Below are 18,367 nucleotides of genomic sequence, written 5' to 3'. Positions count from 1 at the left end.
ATCCATTGAGCGTAGGTGGAAGAACGTGGGGCCCAATCAAGACATCACCAACAATGCCTGCCAAACCTTCACAGAAAATCTGTGTTCATGACGTGATTGCACAATTGCGTGCGGATTCTCGTCAGCCCACGCATGTTGATTGTGAAAATTTACAATTTGATCACGTTGGAATGAAGCCTCATCCGTAAAGAGAACATTTGCACTGAAATGAGAATTGACACATTGTTGGATGAACCATTCGCAGAAGTGTACCCGTGGAGGTCAATCAGCTGCTTATAGTTCCTGCACACGCTGTACATGGTACGGAAACAACTGGTTCTCCCGTAGCACTCTCCATACAGTGACGTGGTCAACGTTACCTTGTACAGCAGCAACTTCTCTGACGCTGACATTAGGGTTATCGTCAACTGCACGAAGAATTGCCTCGTCCATTGCAGGTGTCCTCGTCGTTCTAAGTCTTCCCCAGTCGCGAGTCATAGGCTGGAATGTTCCGTGCTCCCTAAGACGCCGATCAATTGCTTCGAACGCCTTCCTGTCGGGACACCTTCGTTCTGGAAATCTGTCTCGATACAAACGTACCGCGCCACGGCTATTGCCCCGTGCTAATCCATACATCAAATGGGCATCTGCCAAGTACGCATTTGTAAACACTGCACTGATTGCAAAACCACGTTCGGGATGAACACTAACCTGTTGATGCTACGTACTGATGTGCTTGATGCTAGTACTGTACAGCAATGAGTCGCATGTCAACACAAGCGCCGAAGTCACCGTTACCTTCCTTCAATTGGGCCAACTGACGGTGAATCGAGGAAGTACAGTACATACTGACGAAAGTAAAATGAGCTCTAACATGGAAATTAAGCGTTTCCGGACACATGTCCACATAACATCTTTTCTTTATTTGTGTGTGAGGAATGTTTCCTGAAAGTTTGGTCGTACCTTTTTGTAACACCCTGTATAGACCAGGAACAGCAGAGGTCCAAGAGCGCTTCACTGGGGAACACCTGATATCACTTCAGTTTTACTCGATGATTTGCCGTCTATTACTACGAACTGCGACCTTCCTGACAGGAAATCACGAATCCAGTCGCACAACTGAGACGATACCCCATAGGCCCACAGCTTGATTAGAAGTCGCTGCTCCCCCCCCCCCCCAAATCAACCAACCAACCACACAACAAGGTCGATATCGTATTGTTTGTGTGGTTTAGTGTTGCCGGGTTTCCGGTATGACGACTCGCGCAGCATTGTCGCAAGAGCGAGAAAATTCCATTCCGAGTCGGAAGTGACCGCCAGCCAAAAATTTCAGCTGGTAGTTGAACGGAGCCTCCTTCCGCGCTACGAAGGGTAATCGATTCTGCCAGAGACAGAGAGGAGAGAGAGAGAGAGAGAGAGAGAGCTCCCGTACTAACCCGAGGCCGTCCTGTGTTCAGTGTTGGTGCAGGCGGAGTGGTTTTCCTCGTCACCTGGCAACAAAGAGGTCCTCAGCACAGCTGAGCTGGGGGCGCGCGCCGAGGAAGGAAGGCCGGAAGGAAGGAAGTCCGCCTCCGCCGCCCCCGCCGCCCCCAGTGGCAGGCGTTAATTAACAACAGTAGCCGCGCCCTCGGTGCCGAGTAATTAGCCGCCAGAGGACATCCGGCTGTGCGCGGCGCTGCCCCAGCCGCTGCGTGGCACAGTAGCGGCGTCGCGCGGGGTCACGCGCACGCACAATGCGCCGCCGTCGGGCGAGAGTGGGGGGGGGGGAGGGAGGGGGAGAGCAGAAGAGCAGCGTTGAGGAGAGGAGAGGAGAGAGACGGGGGGGATTCCCCCGCCCGGAGGGGCGCGGCGCACAGCGGAGCGGGCCGAGGTTCGGGGCCCAGCGGCGGAGATCGAACGCGGGACCGCGGTGCGACCAACAGCCACACAAGTGCTCTGATGGGAAACTTATTAGTCTAGAACTGGAGCAGATAACACAACTGAAACGCTCCGCTCCTGGGAGTTTCGCAAACAAGACAGACTGCTCCGTTATTAAGGCTGTGATCACTGCGCTACCGTCAATAGAAACTTTGAAGTGGGACACACTTGCAGATACACTGGACTCGCATTCTAGAGGACGACGGTTCAATCCCGCGTCCGGCCATCGTGATTTAGGTTTTCCGTGATTTCCCTAAATCGCTCCAGGCAAATGCCGGGATGGTTCGTTTCAAAGGGCACGGCCGACTTCCTTCCCCGTCCTTCCCTAATCCGATGACACCGATGACATCGCTGTCTCGTCTCTTTCCCCAAACCAACCAACCAACCAACTTGCAGATAGACGACGCGCTAAACAGAAGGGGCTGCTCACTAAATTCCGAAGTCCGATCTTCGCCGAGGATGTAGAGCATGTATTATTACCACCAACTTTCAAATCACGTAATGATCATGATTCAAAGGCAAGGGAAATAAGAGGGGGGGGGGGGATATGACTTTGGCACGAATTGTGCCCTCCGCCACACATTGCTTGGTGGCTAGCGGAGTATATATGTAGAATGTTCGCCAGACACCGCCCTCAGAGGTTGCCACATAACATCGGCGGCTTGCTCACAGAGCGGCCGACCTCCTCCTTCACTTTTTGGCAGGATATAGGAGGCTGCTTCCAGTCCTACCTCCTTACCAACGTAGTAAGACCCTGCCTGCCACTGGCACTAAGGCAAATCAGTCAACTGCAACTACTGAAAATGCTACTGGCACTCTTTAGAAATTATAGGTTGGTGGAGACTCTCCATACGTAATTTCAGACGTGACTGCATCTACAGCTGTCGTGGCTGTCAGATTTCATTATCTGTTTATGGCTGACTGACTGACTCACTGATTTACTGACTCATCATCGCCCAGTCGAAACTTGGAATTTGGAGAGGGTGCTGATCCTACACTCTAGGCATCGTTTAAGAACGGATTCAAAAAATTGTTCAAAAAAAAATGTTTAAGTGTGGGAAATCTTATGGGACTTAACTGCTAATGTCATCAGTCCCTAAGTTTACACACGACTTAACCTAAATTATCCTAAGGACAAACACAGGGAGGACTCGAACCTCCGCCGGGACGAGCCGCACTGTCCATGTCTGCAGCGCCTTAGCCGGCCGGAGTGGCCGAGCGGTTCTAGGCGCCACAGTCTGGAACCACGCGACCGCTACCGTCGCAGGTTCGAATCCTGCCTCGGGCATGGATGTGTGTGATGTCCTTAGGTTGGTTAGGTTTAAGTAGTTCTAAGTCAGAAGTCCCACAGTGCTCAGAGCCATTTGAACCATTTGTTTTTGCAGCGCCTCTGACCGCTCGGCTAATCCGGCGCGGCAAGAACGGATTTTTCGAAATTCTATTTCTAAGAGGGTGAAATAGAGAACGAAAGTTTTTTTGAAAATATATCGCTGTTATGGCAACTTTGAAGCTAGACCTACGAAAACGGGCATTTGTTTTCTCGGTTAGTAATAAAGGAAATTCATGCTTCAGCTTTTTGGAAATTCAGCCACAAAGGTGGTGAAACAGAGGGTGAAAAATTATTTTGAAAGTAAAACGTTATTAAAGTATTACTGAAGCACATTTAAAGCTACGTCTATGAAAATTGGTATTTTATTTCTAGGTTACAAATAATAAATCCATTTTTCAGTGTTTATTTATTTATTTTTTTTTTTTTTTGAAGTTCAACCCCTAGTGGTTTTATGAAAATATTTCATTACAAAACCAATTTTAAAGCTTAATCTAAGAAAATTCGTATTTGGCTTCTTGTTTCGACATAAAAAGTACGTGTTACAGTGTTCTTGGAAATTAAACCTCTAAGGGGGTAAAATAGTGGAAGAAAGTTTTGTAGAAATATTTCATTACCAAAGCATTTTTGAAACTAAATCTCTGAAAATTTGTATTTGATTTCTCAATTAGAAATAAAAAAAATACATGTTTCAGTATTTTTTGGAAATTCAACACCTAAGAGGGTGAAACTGGTGATTTTTACCAAAGCTAAATGTATGAAAATTGGTATTCGACACCTAAAGGAATATACATTAGAGGATGAAAATTTTTATGAAAGCATCGCCACAAGGACTCAAAAGCCAGGATTTACAAAGACCTCCGACTCCAGCTATCAGACTCGCTGGCCAGAAGTACATTCCAAAAAGACCATGCTTCTATTGCCTCCGTTAGCGTGAAAAGTTTACAAGCTGTTGCAGTTTGTAAAAAAATAAAAATTCTATTAATTTTTTTTTTAATCTGCGCAGATCACACAGCCTAGGCGAGCGAAGTAGCGGGCATTAAGCTAGTGTTAAATATAAGAGAACACACAATGCTTATTACACGGGACCGACAGACAGCAGTTTTAGAGAGCAAATGTATCACTATCAACACTTGAAGAGGAAAATGGCGCACCTGTGGCTGAGCACCAATGTCACTGCAAGGAACCTAACGCTATGGACAACATACACACCCATGCCCGAAGGAGGACTTGAACCTCCGACGGGGAGAGCCGCACGGACCTTGACAAGGCGCCCCAGACCGCGCAGCTACCCCGTGCGGCTGGAAGTTTGGGTTTGGCCGTAAGCGTTTTCGGATAGGCTAATGGTAATATGACCGGTCTTGATAAGCGGGATAATCCGGCTTCGAGACCCAGTCTGGCCCAAATTTTCATTGTTGTCATTCCACTATACATCTGATGGTTTTCCACATTCGCAGCAGCGAATACATTTCACGTATTTCATAACGGCTGTAGTCTCCTTTGGACGTGCGTGCTCGTCCAGGAACATTGCGTCTTACTGGCAGTGCAATATCGGACGTACCCTCTAATATTAGCCGATCCAACTAGCGTGACATCGAGTGGTCAATTACGCATAACATAAGAGTGTCCAGATACTTCTGATCAGATAGTGTATATTCTTGAAACTTCCTGGCCGATTAAAACTGAGTGCCGGACCGAGACTCGAACTCGGGACATTTGCCTTTTGCGGGCAAGTGCTCTACTATGTGAAGTACTGGCAGAATTGAAGCTGTGAGGACGCGTCGTGAGTCATGCTTGGGTAGCTCAGGTGGTAGAGCACTTGCCCGCGAATGGCATATGTCCCGAGTTCGAGTCTCGGTCCGGCACACAGTTTTAATCAGCCAGGAAGTTTCATATCAGTGTACACTCCGCTGCAGAGTGTATATTCTTTCTCCATAAGTAAGCAGAACCAGTCATGGAACAGCTGCTCGTGTCTGGTGGCTAGAAACCAAGATTGTTAGAGTAATCGAAACTGTCTGGTATAACGCAACATCTCTTCGAGGGCTTATGCCACTTCTTGCGATGTTAGAAAAGAGGAGCCCATAGTTCATTGCGACTGAAGATCTGTCCGCAACTAACGCGGACACAACACCGTACACTCCCTTCGCAGCAGTATCTATAGTCTGCGGAAAACGAGGGAGGGGGTGGGGTGATACACGCAATATTTTGACCAATAAATCCGTCGCAAAGCTGCCTCCGCGCTGAGCTGGCATTTTCCGTCTTTCACCAGCCTCACTGCAAAGCGGGCGCGTAAGCCGATAATATTTGATTAAAAAGGTATAAAATCTTCTGTACTGTAGCCAAGTAATAACCTGTTATACACGAGTGGCGCGCAGAAAGCGGGACGCATCGGTTTGAAAGCCCGAAAGATGCAGATTCTCTGAGGGGCGGTAAAGGACTGGATAGCGATGGGATTTAATGAAATTGTATTTCTCTCTTTCGAGAGCGCACCGTGAAAGAGAAGCCGGTGTAGTCAATTTTGCACGGCCATTCTGCTCAGGGCGCGATCAGGGGATTGGCTGGTCCCGGTGAAAGGGGGCGTAAAAAAATGATAATAAAATATTGCGAGGCGAGGTTTGCGCCGATTTGAGAGGGAACGGGAGCTGCCTCTTTTCAGGAGACTCAATTACGGTTAATCTGTGTGGGCCAAGAAGGTGCGGACGCCGTGCGTATCGGGAGTTGGTGTCAACACTGGTCGACAAGTGTTATCGACCGCGAAGGCGCGAGTCCGCCGCTCCGTGGACAGGGGCTGACTTCCTTTGTCGCTTAATTCGGTGCGGGTGTCGGTAACGCGATGGATTCTGTTTCTAAAGAGGGTGAGGCTGCGCGTTAGAGAGACACAGGGGTGGGGGGCAGGGGGAAGAGGGGGGGGGGAGAAAAGGGCGGGCGCGGAGGGTGGACGGGAATAGTGCCGGCGAGGAGGCGGGAGTTTGAAAAAATAAATAAAAAGCCGAGGAGAGAGAAGAAAAGAAGCCACTCGTAGGCAGCGCCCGCGGAGGAGATTTCGTGTGAAATGAAGAAGACGCGAGAGCGCGCCGGCTGGCGGGAAATTAATTTAGGACTAATTGGTAGCGGGCTGGACGCCTAAGTAGCAGCGGCTGACAACGCCGCCGAGCTGCGTGGGGTGCGGCCGGCGGCGGGGGTGGGGGTGGAAAAACTCGCCCACTCACAGCCCCGCACTCCCGCGTCCTCCGTCTTGATACACTTCTTTCTTATTATAAATAGTTTCACTTATTTACTTGATCGTTCTAAATGCATGTTGTCGTGTTTGTAGTGGTGGTGGTGTTGCTGGTGGTAATCTTCAGTCTGGCGACCCATTCCATCCGGCTCTGAACGATATTATATATGGTGCCGGCCTCTTCATCTGCATAACTGCTGCAACCTACATCCATTTCAACCTGCATGCTGTATTCAAACCTCGGTCTCCCTCTACAACTTTATCCCCTCACATCCCTTCCCTTTATCAAATTAATTATTCCGTGATGTGTAAGGATACATGCTGTCAACCTTCCTTGTCTTTTAGACGACCTAGGACGTAAACGATGTATATCTACTGACCGAAGTGACGAATTGAAATTTGTACCAAGGCCAGGATTCAAACCCGGGTCTCCTGTTCGTTAGGCTGATGTGCTAACCACTACATCACCCTGGTTCAAATGGCTCTGAGCACTATGCGACTTAACTTCTGAGGTCATCAGTCGCCTAGAACTTAGAACTACTTAAACCTAACTAACCTAAGGACATCACACACATCCATGCCCGAGGCAGGATTCGAACCTGCGACTGTAGCAGACGCGCGGTTCCAGACTGAAGCGCCTAGAACCACTCGACCGACCGGCTACTTTCCATTTCATGTTTTTTAATTAAAATTTCTCAGTTCATACTTTTCAGCAAACAGTGAAAGACTTTTCCATTAAGTTTCGGGTGTGCAGCCGTAAGATATATCCTTCTTCTTCTGATATTTCGGCTGTATACCGTCCAGCCATCTTCAGAGTGAGCCACAAGACTGTCGCTCCAGTGCTTGCCTCATCCCTTTATACTTGTGTACCGCGCGACTGCGCATGCGGCCACAGATGCAAATGCGCCAGAGACGTTGGTCGGCGGCAGAGACGTGCACAATGCGCGAGTTGTATCTATGACTCGGCAGTCGATCTTTGTTGGCATGACGATATATCACTATGAGCTGCACTGTGACGACGTCTTTGTGAGTTAATTACACCAAGTGTCGGATTCCAAGGTTTATGAAGGTTGAAACTACTATCTCTATTAATTAAATTCGTCGTCAAGCGAATTTCAATTGCCTCCTTCACTATCGAGTCCCAAAAGGATGATGTAGTTGCCAAAACTTCGACGTTGTCATACAACATACTGTGACCATTATCAATACAGTGCTCTGCCACTGCCGACTTGTTAGGTTGTAAAAGTCGTGTGTACCTCCGGTGTTCTGTACATCTTTCTTGGACAGTACGAGTTGTTTGTCGGATGTAAGAAAGGCCACATTCACATGGCAGAGTACTGTATTGATAATGGTCACAGTATGTTGTATGACAACGTCGAAATTTTGGCAACTACATCATCCTTTTGGGACTCGATAGTGAAGGAGGCAATTGAAATTCGCTTCACGACGAATTTAATTAATAGAGATAGTGATTTCAATCTTGATAAATCATGGAATCCGACACTTGCTGTAATAAACTCGCAAAGACGTCGTCACAGTGCAGCTCACAATGATATATCGATATGCCAACACAGATCAACTGCGGAGTCATAGATACAACTCGCGCATTATGCACGTCTGTGCCGCCGACCGACGTCTCTGGCGCATTTGCATCTGTGGCCGCATGCGCAGTCGCGCGGTACACGAGTGTAAAGGGACGAAGCGAGCACTGGAGCGGCCCCGTCCCCTTTAGGGGGAATCGAAACTCAATAAAGGAAAAAAAAGTCACCGATTTTATCGCCAACTGTTATTATTTTTATTATCTTCCTCTTTTTGAAACAAATTCTGTAGGCTGAAGAGCGGCGTAATAAGCTGCTGCCAGCCCGCCCCCTTTAGGGGGAATCGAAACTCAATAAAGAAAAAAGAAAAAAAACTGGAGCGGCAGTCTTGCGGCTCACTCAGAAGATGGCTGGACGTTGTACAGTCGAAATATTAGAAGAAGAAGGTGATATCTTGCGGCTGCACACCCAAAACTTAATGGAAGAGTCTTTGCGCCGCCAAAACCTGAAGATTCACAGTGAAAGATTTATTCTTTCAGTCCCTTGCACACAGTATTTCAAAGATATGCGGGTGATCCAAAACTGTTCTTGAGACGTTTCGATGGTGAAGAACAGGAATTCGTGATGCGGTCACCTTCCCTTCGTCCCGCCTCCCCCTGGTTCTAGGAGGTCAGCAGCGGCCTGGCTGCCCAAAGTGGCCAGGGAGGTCTTTTTCGGGGGTTGTGCGGCGGCACTCGACGTGGCCGGGAGAGCGGGAGGGCGAGGAGAGGTCAGGGCCATTGTAGAGCGCGGCCGAGCGGTTATAACGGCAGGTCGGGTGTCGCCCGGCAGCTGTCGCCGCTCGAGGGCCCTGCCCAGGGCCTACTCGGCACGTGTGAAGCGCGCCTCGCGTACGCCGATGGCCAGCCATTCCTACAGCTGCATCCACTGCTCGGCTCACTTGCCGGCAACGTACGATCCGCATCCATCATCTCTCTGACATCCATCTGTTGTAGAACCTCAGAATATACACTGACGAGAAAAAAAAAATCGGAACACCAAGAATTTGTGCGACATCAACGAAAGTTGGTAGGCGTGTTTGTACATCTGAAAGAAGATGCCCATTAAAATTTCGCGCAGTCTCGTAAGCGCTGCTATGAGGATTCATGTCAGGCTTGCTTTAAACACGCGCTGCAACGACCGTGAACTTTAGTTACATTTGAGATTGGATGTGGTGAGTTGTAACTAAGTGTCTCTAAGGTGACAAACACGCCATTGTCAACATCTTACTGAGTTTGAACGAGATCGTCTAATAGGGCTACGAAAAGCTGGGTGTTCCTCCTGCGATATTGCAGAAAGACTTGGCAGCAATGTAGCCCTTGTACATGATCTCTGGCAGCGATGGTGACGGGCATGTACGGTGTCAGATAGATCGGGGTCCTGACGGCGCGTGGCACTATCGAGAGGGAATACCAGCGTGGTCGGCGGATTGCATTGCATCTGCAGCAGTTGGCACCACAGTGACACAGCGAACTATTACAAATCGGTTACTTCTAGGAAAGCTTTTCACACCGTTCCTCACACGCGACTTCTAATCAAGCTGCGGGCCTATGGGGTATCGTCTTAGTTGTGCGACTGGATTCGTGATTTCCTGTCAGGAAGGTCGCAGTTTGTAGTAATAGACGGCAAATCAATCGAGTAAAACTGAAGTGATATCAGGTGTTCCCCAGGGAAGCGTTCTGGGACCTCTGCTGTTCCTGATCTATATAAATGACCTGGGTGACAATCTGAGCAGGTCTCTTAGGTTGTTCGCAGATGATGCTGTAATTTACCGTCCAGCAAGGTCATCCGAAGACCAGTATCAGTTGCAAAGCGATTTAGAAAAGATTGCTGTATGGTGTGGCAGGCGGAAGTTGACGCTAAATAACGAAAAGTGTGAGGTGATCCACATGAGTTCCAAAAGAAATCCGTTGGAATTCGATTACTTGACAAATAGTACAATTATCAAGGCTGTCAATTCAACTAAGTACCTGGGTGTTAAAATTACCAACAACTTCAGTTGGAAAGACCACATAGACAATATTGTGGGGAAGGCGAGCCAAAGGTTGTGTTTCATTGACAGGACACTTAGAAGATGCAAAAAGTCCACTAAAGAGACACCTTACACTACACTCCTTCGTCCTGTTAGAATATTGCGGCGCGGGGTGGGATCCTTACCAGGTGGGACTGACGGAGGACATCGAAACGGTGCAAAAAGGGGCAGCTCGCTTTTTATTATCACGTAATAAGGGAGAGAGTGTGGCAGATATGATACGCGAGTTGGGATGGAAGTCATTAAAGCAAAGACGTTTTTCGTCGCGGTGAGATCTATTTACGAAATTTCAGTCACCAACTGTCTCTTCCCAATGCGAAAATATTTTGTTGAGCCCAACCTACATAGGAAGGAATGATAATCAAAATAAAATAAGATAAATCAGAGCTCGAACAGAAAGGTTTAGATGTTCGTTTTTCCCGCGCGCTGTTCGGGAGTGGAATGGTAGAGAGATAGTATTATTGTGGTCAGATGAACCCTCTGCCAAGCACTTAAATGTGAATTGCAGAGTAATCATGTAGATGTAGATTTAGATGTAGGACAGCGTGCATTCCACTTCACCCAAACCACCGCCATTTGCGACTTCAGTGATATCTAGAGACAGCTTATTGGAGGGCAGAGTGGAGGTCTGTCGTGTTTCCTGTTTCTGCCTCGATGCCAGTGATGGCCCTGTGTTGGTTGCAAGGAGGCCAGGTGAGGGCCTGCAATCATCCACTGGACCTATACCTGGAGTTATGGTCTGGGTTGCGATTTCATATGACGCACCCTGACTGCGAATTTGTACGTCAGTTTAGTGATTCGACCTGCTGTGCTGCCATTCCTCAACAGCATTCCAGAGGGTGTTTTCGATCAGCAGAATCCTCGTCCACATGCCGCTGTTGTAACCCATTATGCTCTACGGAGTGTCAACATGTTGCCTTGGTCTGCTCGATCACCAGCTCTGTCTCAAGTCGAGCACGTATGAGAAACCATCGGATTACCATTCTAGCGTCATTGACAACCAGCATTAACCGTCCACATATTGACCGACCAAGTGCAGCAGTCAAGGAATCCCATCCCACAAACTGACATTCTGCACCTGTACAACACAATGCATGCACGTTTGCATGCTTCCAATCAACATTCTGGTGGTTACATCGTTATTAAAAAAAAAAAAAAAAGTCTTCAGGCCTACCGGGACCATCCGACCGCCGCGTCATCCTCAGCTGAGGATGCGGATAGGAGGGGCGTGGGGTCAGGACACCGCTCTCCCGGTCGTTATGGTGGTATTCTTGACCGATCGGTCGAGTAGCTCCTCAATTGGCATCACGAGGCTGAGTGCATCCCGAAAAATGGCAACGGCACATGGCGGCCTGGGTGGTCACCCATCCAAGTGCCGACCACGCCCAACAGCGCTTAATTTCGGTAATCTCACGGGAACCGGTGTATCCACTGCGGCAAGGTCGTTGCCCTACATCAGTTATTAATGTATCACTATTTCACATTTGTAACGACTTATCTCGAGCTTACATTAACCTGTAATGCTGCAATGTTAATCGCTGAAATACGTTACCTAGATAATTGTATTCCTGAAATTGCATTACTCTACATTAATTACTTCTTGATATTGTGATTTTTTTCCGTTATTTTATTCTGACCTCAAATGTAATGCGGTATCTTGAACAGAATGACCTGATCCATGCCAAACAGCATGGATGCCGAGAAGGTCGATCATATGACTCATGCTTTTCTTGGTTCACATGATGAAAGCGATACGTCAGCGAAGTCATGTAGATACAGTACTTCTTAACTTCAGAAACGTATTTGACTTCAGAAAAGTATTTGACTCAGTACCACTCATACACTTGTTATCGAAACTATGGTCGTTTGGAGTATTAAGCGCATTTTGTCACTGGATTGAGGATTTCTTTGTGGGAAGAATACAGCATGTTATCTTGGATTGAGAGCCGTCGACAGATGTATAAAGTGAAAAAACTTTTTTACAGCCAGCGTCGCATTAGTTAGTATTTGTTACTGACGGCTATCAACGACATGTCATGCAACGTAAACATTTGTTCGAATGTGCATTTTCACTAGATACCTTGTATTGTAAGAAATAACAAGCCTCAGTGAATGCTACGTGTGTGAACATGTCCATTCGCACAAGGTGCTTTTTATCTCTGTGTGGTTGTACTTTTGACAAACTTTTGTATAATGTGCTGCGTGTTGTCAACGATAATAACGACGCGGCATGAATGATAAACTCGTAATGGAATACAATTTACAATCAACATTTTTTAAGATCAGAACATGACAGTTTCAAGTGTCGGAACCGGCCGTTATAATATATATTAATCAACGTGCTCTTGGCTATAAAAAGTTTTTTAAGTAGAATATTGACCGTTCCTTCCCTTTATCCATGTAAGAAACTGCAGTCAAGCGGATTTTATCATAGAGGTGAGGATTTGTTGGCAGGGAGAAAGCGGAATGTTGTCTTGGTTGGGAAGTCATCGACATACGTACAACTAATATCAGTTTCATACCCAGGAAAATGGGTTGGGACTTTTGCTGTTACTATTGCCTATTAATGGCGCTGCAGATATTGTTAGTAGTAGCTGAGATATATAGCTTGATTATGTAATTTTCAGTGTTCTTTTTAGCACCACACTTGACAAACTTCTTTCCTCCTATTCTCTCTAGTGTTCATCGTCAAAGTTTGTGTAACGCACAGGCCGGACGGTGTTGCCGACCGGTTCTAGGCGCTTCAGTCTGGAACCGCGCGACCGCTACGGTCGCAGGTTCGAATCCTGCATCGGGCATGGATGTGTGTGATGTCCTTAAGTTAGTTAGGTTTAAGTAGTTCTAAGTTCTAGGGGACTGATGATCTCAGATGCTAAGTCCCATAGTGCTCAGAGCCATTTGAACCATTTTTATGTAACACACAAGGCTACACCTCAGACAAATACTTTCATACATATTTATATATATACTGAAGCGACGAATGAAAATTTGTACCAAGGTCAGGATTCGGTACCAAGTCTCCTGCTCGCTTGGCAAATGCGGTAACCACTGTGCCACCCTGGCACAGTGGCTTTGCTTAGGATAGTCCAGGAGGAGCAATTTGAGTACACAAGCAATAACGAAGATTGAATTGTGTTTTACTGCACTGATGGTAACCACACTGTTGTTGAAACCTAGATCTGCAACAAACTGATTATTAGTGACAGACTGCTATCCATTTCCGCAATATATATATGGAGCGTCCACTGTTCGTCTTTATGGTGTCTTGAACTCTGCTGGAGACTGTTTGAATGAGGTGTCTGAATGTCTGTGGAGGAGCTGAACCCGATTTTTCCTCAAGAACTGAAACCGCAAGAGGTAGTGATGTTGGACGCTGATCGAAGTCGACTGGTAGCTTATACCAAAGGTGTTCCATTGGGTTCACGTAGAGATTCTGGGCGGCCCAGCCGATTTCAGGAATGTTATTATCCACAAACCATTGCCTCACAGATGGCGCTCTAAGACAGGATGCATTGTCGTGCTGATACAAACGATTATCATCTTCTAAGTGCTCCTACACTGTGCGTAGTACACAATACTGTAAAATCTTTCATATCCTTACGCATTTAGTTTTTTGATTAGCATAATAAGAGAACGACAATCTAACCATGTAAAACACCACCATACGATATCACCATCTCCTCCGTACTTCACTGTTTGCAGTAAATTTGATGGCAGGTAATTTTGTCCAGGCATTCGCCAAACCCAAACCCACCCTCCGGACTGCCGTAGGCTACAGCATTATTCCTCGCTGCAAATCGCTCGTTTCGAGACATCCGCTCTCCAGAGGCGACCCCCTTTACAGTACCTCAAACGTCCCTTAGCACTGGCTACATAAATACTACATAAATTTGTGGATTATGAGGAGCTACTCAGTCAAACTTCATACCTGCTGCAGTCACTGAGCTAGCTGGACTACTGGTAGCACTTTGGAACTCATGAGTGATTCCATTGGCTGATCTGATGCCATTTTGTACAGTGACTCTGCAGTTCTCGATGGTTCTTCTCCGTCACTACACACGTCTCCCTGGTTCTTCCTTCGTGTTTCTGCTTGAGAATCACAACTCCAACAGTCGACTTTGGCAGCTTTAGAAGGGCTGAATAGTCGCTTATAGCTTTGTTACTCTGGTGACATCCAAAGAGTTGTCCTCGTTCGATGTTACTGAGCTCTCCTGACCGACCCATTCTGCTTCCCTAAGCTCTCTGTCTATGTTTATACTGACGAGTCCGCCTCTCGAAAGACCTAGTTGTCAGTTCCGCGTTCCGCTGTCGTGTCCGGATACTTTTGATCTTGAAGTGTGTATTATCGAGTATGTACGGCGAACGCTGTGGGAAAACTCTGTGTCAGGACAGTTTCGTCCGACCGCCGTCGACGCCGCAGCCGGCTGGCGGGCGGATGGAGCCGTCTCATCTAGAACGACGTCATCTCCGTCTGTGTCATCCGCGACGTATTCTTTTTCGTGAGTCTGTGGGGTGGCAAAGACAGAGAGAGGCGCTCGCACAGTGGGCCCGCGCCTCTGGGGGATCGGACAACAAACAGGCGCCAGATCAAAGCCGGCCGCCGGCGAGGGACTCGCGGCCGTCTGGCCAGCTCAGAGGAGCAGAGCGTGCTCTGGCCTCGAGGGAAAGGCTCCAGCTGCGGCTGGCCACCGCTCCACTCCTGGTCGCGTCTCGTGTTCACACTGTGAGACAACCTGCTGCTGGTGGCTTTTTTAGGTGTCTAAAGACGTGACCGAGGAGTGCCGGAGCGCGCGGATTTCGTCTCTTGCGGAATCCAATGGACCGTGATAGGCTTTGTATTGCTCTAGTGCAGTGATTCACAATTTGAAGATAATTACCCCGTAAGACGTAAAATGAAATTTTCTCAGAGGTAAAAACAAAAGGTTACGCTTTGCTCACGAAACGACAAGACCTATTCAGAAAGTAAGGTCCGTTCGGACGTGAAACGGAAACCACTGCTAAGATCAATCATTATTTGGAACGTACACTTTCAAGCTACTTCTCTACATACTCGTCGCTCCGACTTAGACATGTGGCATAGTGTTCTACCAACTTTCCAATGCCCTCGTCATAGCAAGCAGTTGCCTGCCTGTGCTTTCTGCCAATTCTCTGTTCTTACCTGCAGCTAAAAGTTCTGTGCCAAAACATTGTCTTCATAGTCAGCGGTTCATGAGAGCAGAGACAAAAGTCAGAGGGAGCCAAGTTCGGGCAGTGTGGTGTGTGATCAAACACTTCCCACCGAAAACGCTGCAGGGGCATCCTCATTGTCCGTGCAGTCTGCGGCCGAGTATTAGCATGAAGAAGGGAATGCATGGCAGTTATGTTGTGAGGGCTGCGTGATATCAGGCGAAACCTTGCAGTGGGCACCCATATTTGGCAGAAGACACTACATTCTAGGCATCTTTACGTGTTCACTGTGCAGCCACAACTCAAAAGAGCGATGTGACGCGATCGAGGAACACACTAGACATACTGTCAAAACATATGCAATCCTTCATCAGATTGTCACTGTGGTTTCCATTTCGCGACTGGTCGGATCTTACTTTCCGAATAGCCCTTGGGAAATATTTTCAAATGATTATCATTATTATCAGATACATATTACTCGATTGACTTTTCTTGCTTTTCTGACCCAAGTTGCAACCCTCTGCTGCTAGTGGATTCCAAACTGTACCGTGTGACGTGACAGTGTGTAACGCGACCATGTTGGCTCGTGAGAAGAGCCTCAAAAACTAAAAGGTCTAATTCGAAGAGCAACGTCTCCTCCAGCATGACAGTATTAGACCTCACACAAGTCCTGTGACATCTTCAGAAATCCAACGCATTGGGTTCAGTGCCATCGATCATTTTCGATATGGTCCCGAATTGGTCCCCTCGTATTTTCATCTGCTTCCAGAACTTGAAGAACACCTTTGAAGACCTCACTTTGGTAGTGATGAAGCGGCAGGAGCAGAGGTGACGTTGTGGTCCTGTCAACAAAGTCAAGCCTTCTACAGTGATGGTACCAACAAACTGGTCTCCTGTTGGTTGACTATGTTCAGCTATAAATATGTATAAACAAATAATAAATATGTAGGATGTTAATAAAATTTCTTTTATTTAAAAATCTCTGGCCGGCCAGAGTGATCGAGCGGTTCTAGGCGCTTCAGTCTGGAACCGCGCGACAGCTACGGTCGCAGGTTCGAATCCTGCCTCGGACATGGATATGTGTGATGTCCTTAGGCTAGTTAGGTTTAATTAGTTCTAAGTTCTAGGGGACTGATGACCTCAGATGTTAAGTCCCATAGTACTCAGAGCCATTTGAACCATTTTTAAAAATCTGTACGGTACAGGGGCGCGATTCTGCAACCAACAGTGGGAGCATATCACCGACATTTTGGTGACAATTTCACTTTGGTAACTTGCTTGTTCATCGTGCTGTTGTGAACACGTTACTTCAACATGCTAGGCTCACCAGAGTTGAGTTCTCCGGACATGAACCCAATCAAACATGTGAGGGATCGATTGATACAGTCAGTTTTTGGACGTTGACAATGACCACGTGCTCTGAGTGACTTATGAAGAGTCGCCATTGAAGGATGGGCCAATTTTGAATAGAGTTGACATGATGATCTCATCGATCGCACGCCGTGACTGATTCAAACCTTTTTCGGAAAAAGGGTACGTTCCAACTTGTATCGACGTGTCTCTCACGAATGCTGTGAAACCCTCCCCACCCCTCCCATGGGAAATAGACGATTTTGTCGTTACACTTCTTTTTTGCCCTTTTGTCGCACAGTATCCTGCGGACCTTTGAGAAAGGGAAACGGGCTGATTCTGTATTCCTAGATTTCTAGAAAACATTTGACACAATGCCCCAGTGCAGACCATTAAAGAAGGTACGAGCATAAGGGAACAGTTTTCAGATATGTGAATAGGTCGAAGACTTTTTAAGTGATGGAACCCAGTATACTGTCTTGTACAGCAAGTGATAATCGAAGACAAAAGTTTCGTCAGGAGTGCCCCCGGGAAGTGTGATAGGGCCGCTGTTGTCCTCTCTATATGATCTAACGCATTGGGTGAGCAGCACTCTGCAACTGTTTGCTTGTGACGGTTTAGTGTACTAGAAGCTGTCGTCGTTGACTGACTGTAGAAGGATACGTGACGACTTAGATGGAATGTCTATTTGCTAGGATGAATAGCAGCTTGCTCTAAACGTGCAAAAATGCAAATTAATGCAGACGAGTAAGGAAAACAATCCTGTAGTTCTGAATACGGTATCAGTGACGTGCTGCTTGAGACAGTCACGGCGATTAACTATCTAAGCATAACGTTCCAATGCGACGTTTGTTAATCTCCAACTTCGAGTTCACAAGCCACGTAGTTCGTATCGTAAGAATCACGCATGCCTAGTGTCTGAAATCGATGTGCCGGGAGGAAGTTTTTTTTTGTGTAAAGTGCAGAACCGACCACACTGACACAAACACACCGAAGAGATAGAGTGCTCGGTGTGTATCACGACATGGGTCGTTGCTGAAAGCTGGAGTTGAAGGGACGGCGAAGGGAGAGGATAGTTGCAGCGGACGCAGATATGAGTGTACAAGGCAGCTCGTCTGTGGTGCGGGATTGGAGGCAGCAGTGATGCTGGAACGGAGGAAGCTACAGAAGTGTAGAACTTCACCAGGCCAGCCTTAGGGTTGATGACAGAAAGGACGACAATATCATACATGGTAGCAAGGGAACAACAGAATTATTTATTTATTTTATCTGATCTGATTAGAGCCACGAGACGCACTCTTACATCGGGCCAGGATTCCACACATAGAAAATCTTTTTTACGCGATACTTACCTAAGAAATAACTATTTTGAAACGACAAAAATACTGGTTATGATTATCAAAATAATTTAACTGTCTGTAAAAATATATGACTAAATAATACTGAGACTAATACAGTTAGTAGAGGCAGTACATGCACTGCTGGTGCTGTCACTAATAGAGATAATAATAATAACAGTAATGATAGTCGAAGATATAAAAAGAATTAACGGGTGTATAACACAGATGTAAAAAGGATGTACAAGGACGACAAGTGCATATAGGGACAATGGTAATCGTTATTGGTGCTTTGGCGGATACATCTCCAGTTTTCCTGATACTGGAGATGTTATTCAGCTCCAACATAATACGGAAGATTATTCCAAAGCCGGGTTGCTTCTATTGAGAAGGACTTCGGCAAAGTGGCTGAACGATGTAGTGGCACAGTAAAGATTTTGCTCTTCTGGAAGCGGGTGTTTCTGC

The 18,367-nt window shown here is 47.0% G+C and overlaps 1 protein-coding gene and 1 pseudogene across 1 annotated transcript in view; one reads left to right on the top strand and one right to left on the bottom strand.

Moving 5' to 3' along the window:
• LOC126106146 (visual system homeobox 2-like) overlaps positions 1-18,367 on the top strand; it is a 660,811-nt gene that overhangs the window by 176,697 nt on the left and 465,747 nt on the right. The window lies entirely within an intron of this gene.
• LOC126107130 (5S ribosomal RNA) lies at positions 11,382-11,499 on the bottom strand (annotated as a pseudogene).

The sequence above is a fragment of the Schistocerca cancellata genome, chromosome 10, assembly GCF_023864275.1.
Source record: "Schistocerca cancellata isolate TAMUIC-IGC-003103 chromosome 10, iqSchCanc2.1, whole genome shotgun sequence".
Classification (NCBI taxonomy): domain Eukaryota; kingdom Metazoa; phylum Arthropoda; class Insecta; order Orthoptera; family Acrididae; genus Schistocerca; species Schistocerca cancellata.
This window is presented reverse-complemented; position numbering and strand designations above follow the sequence as displayed.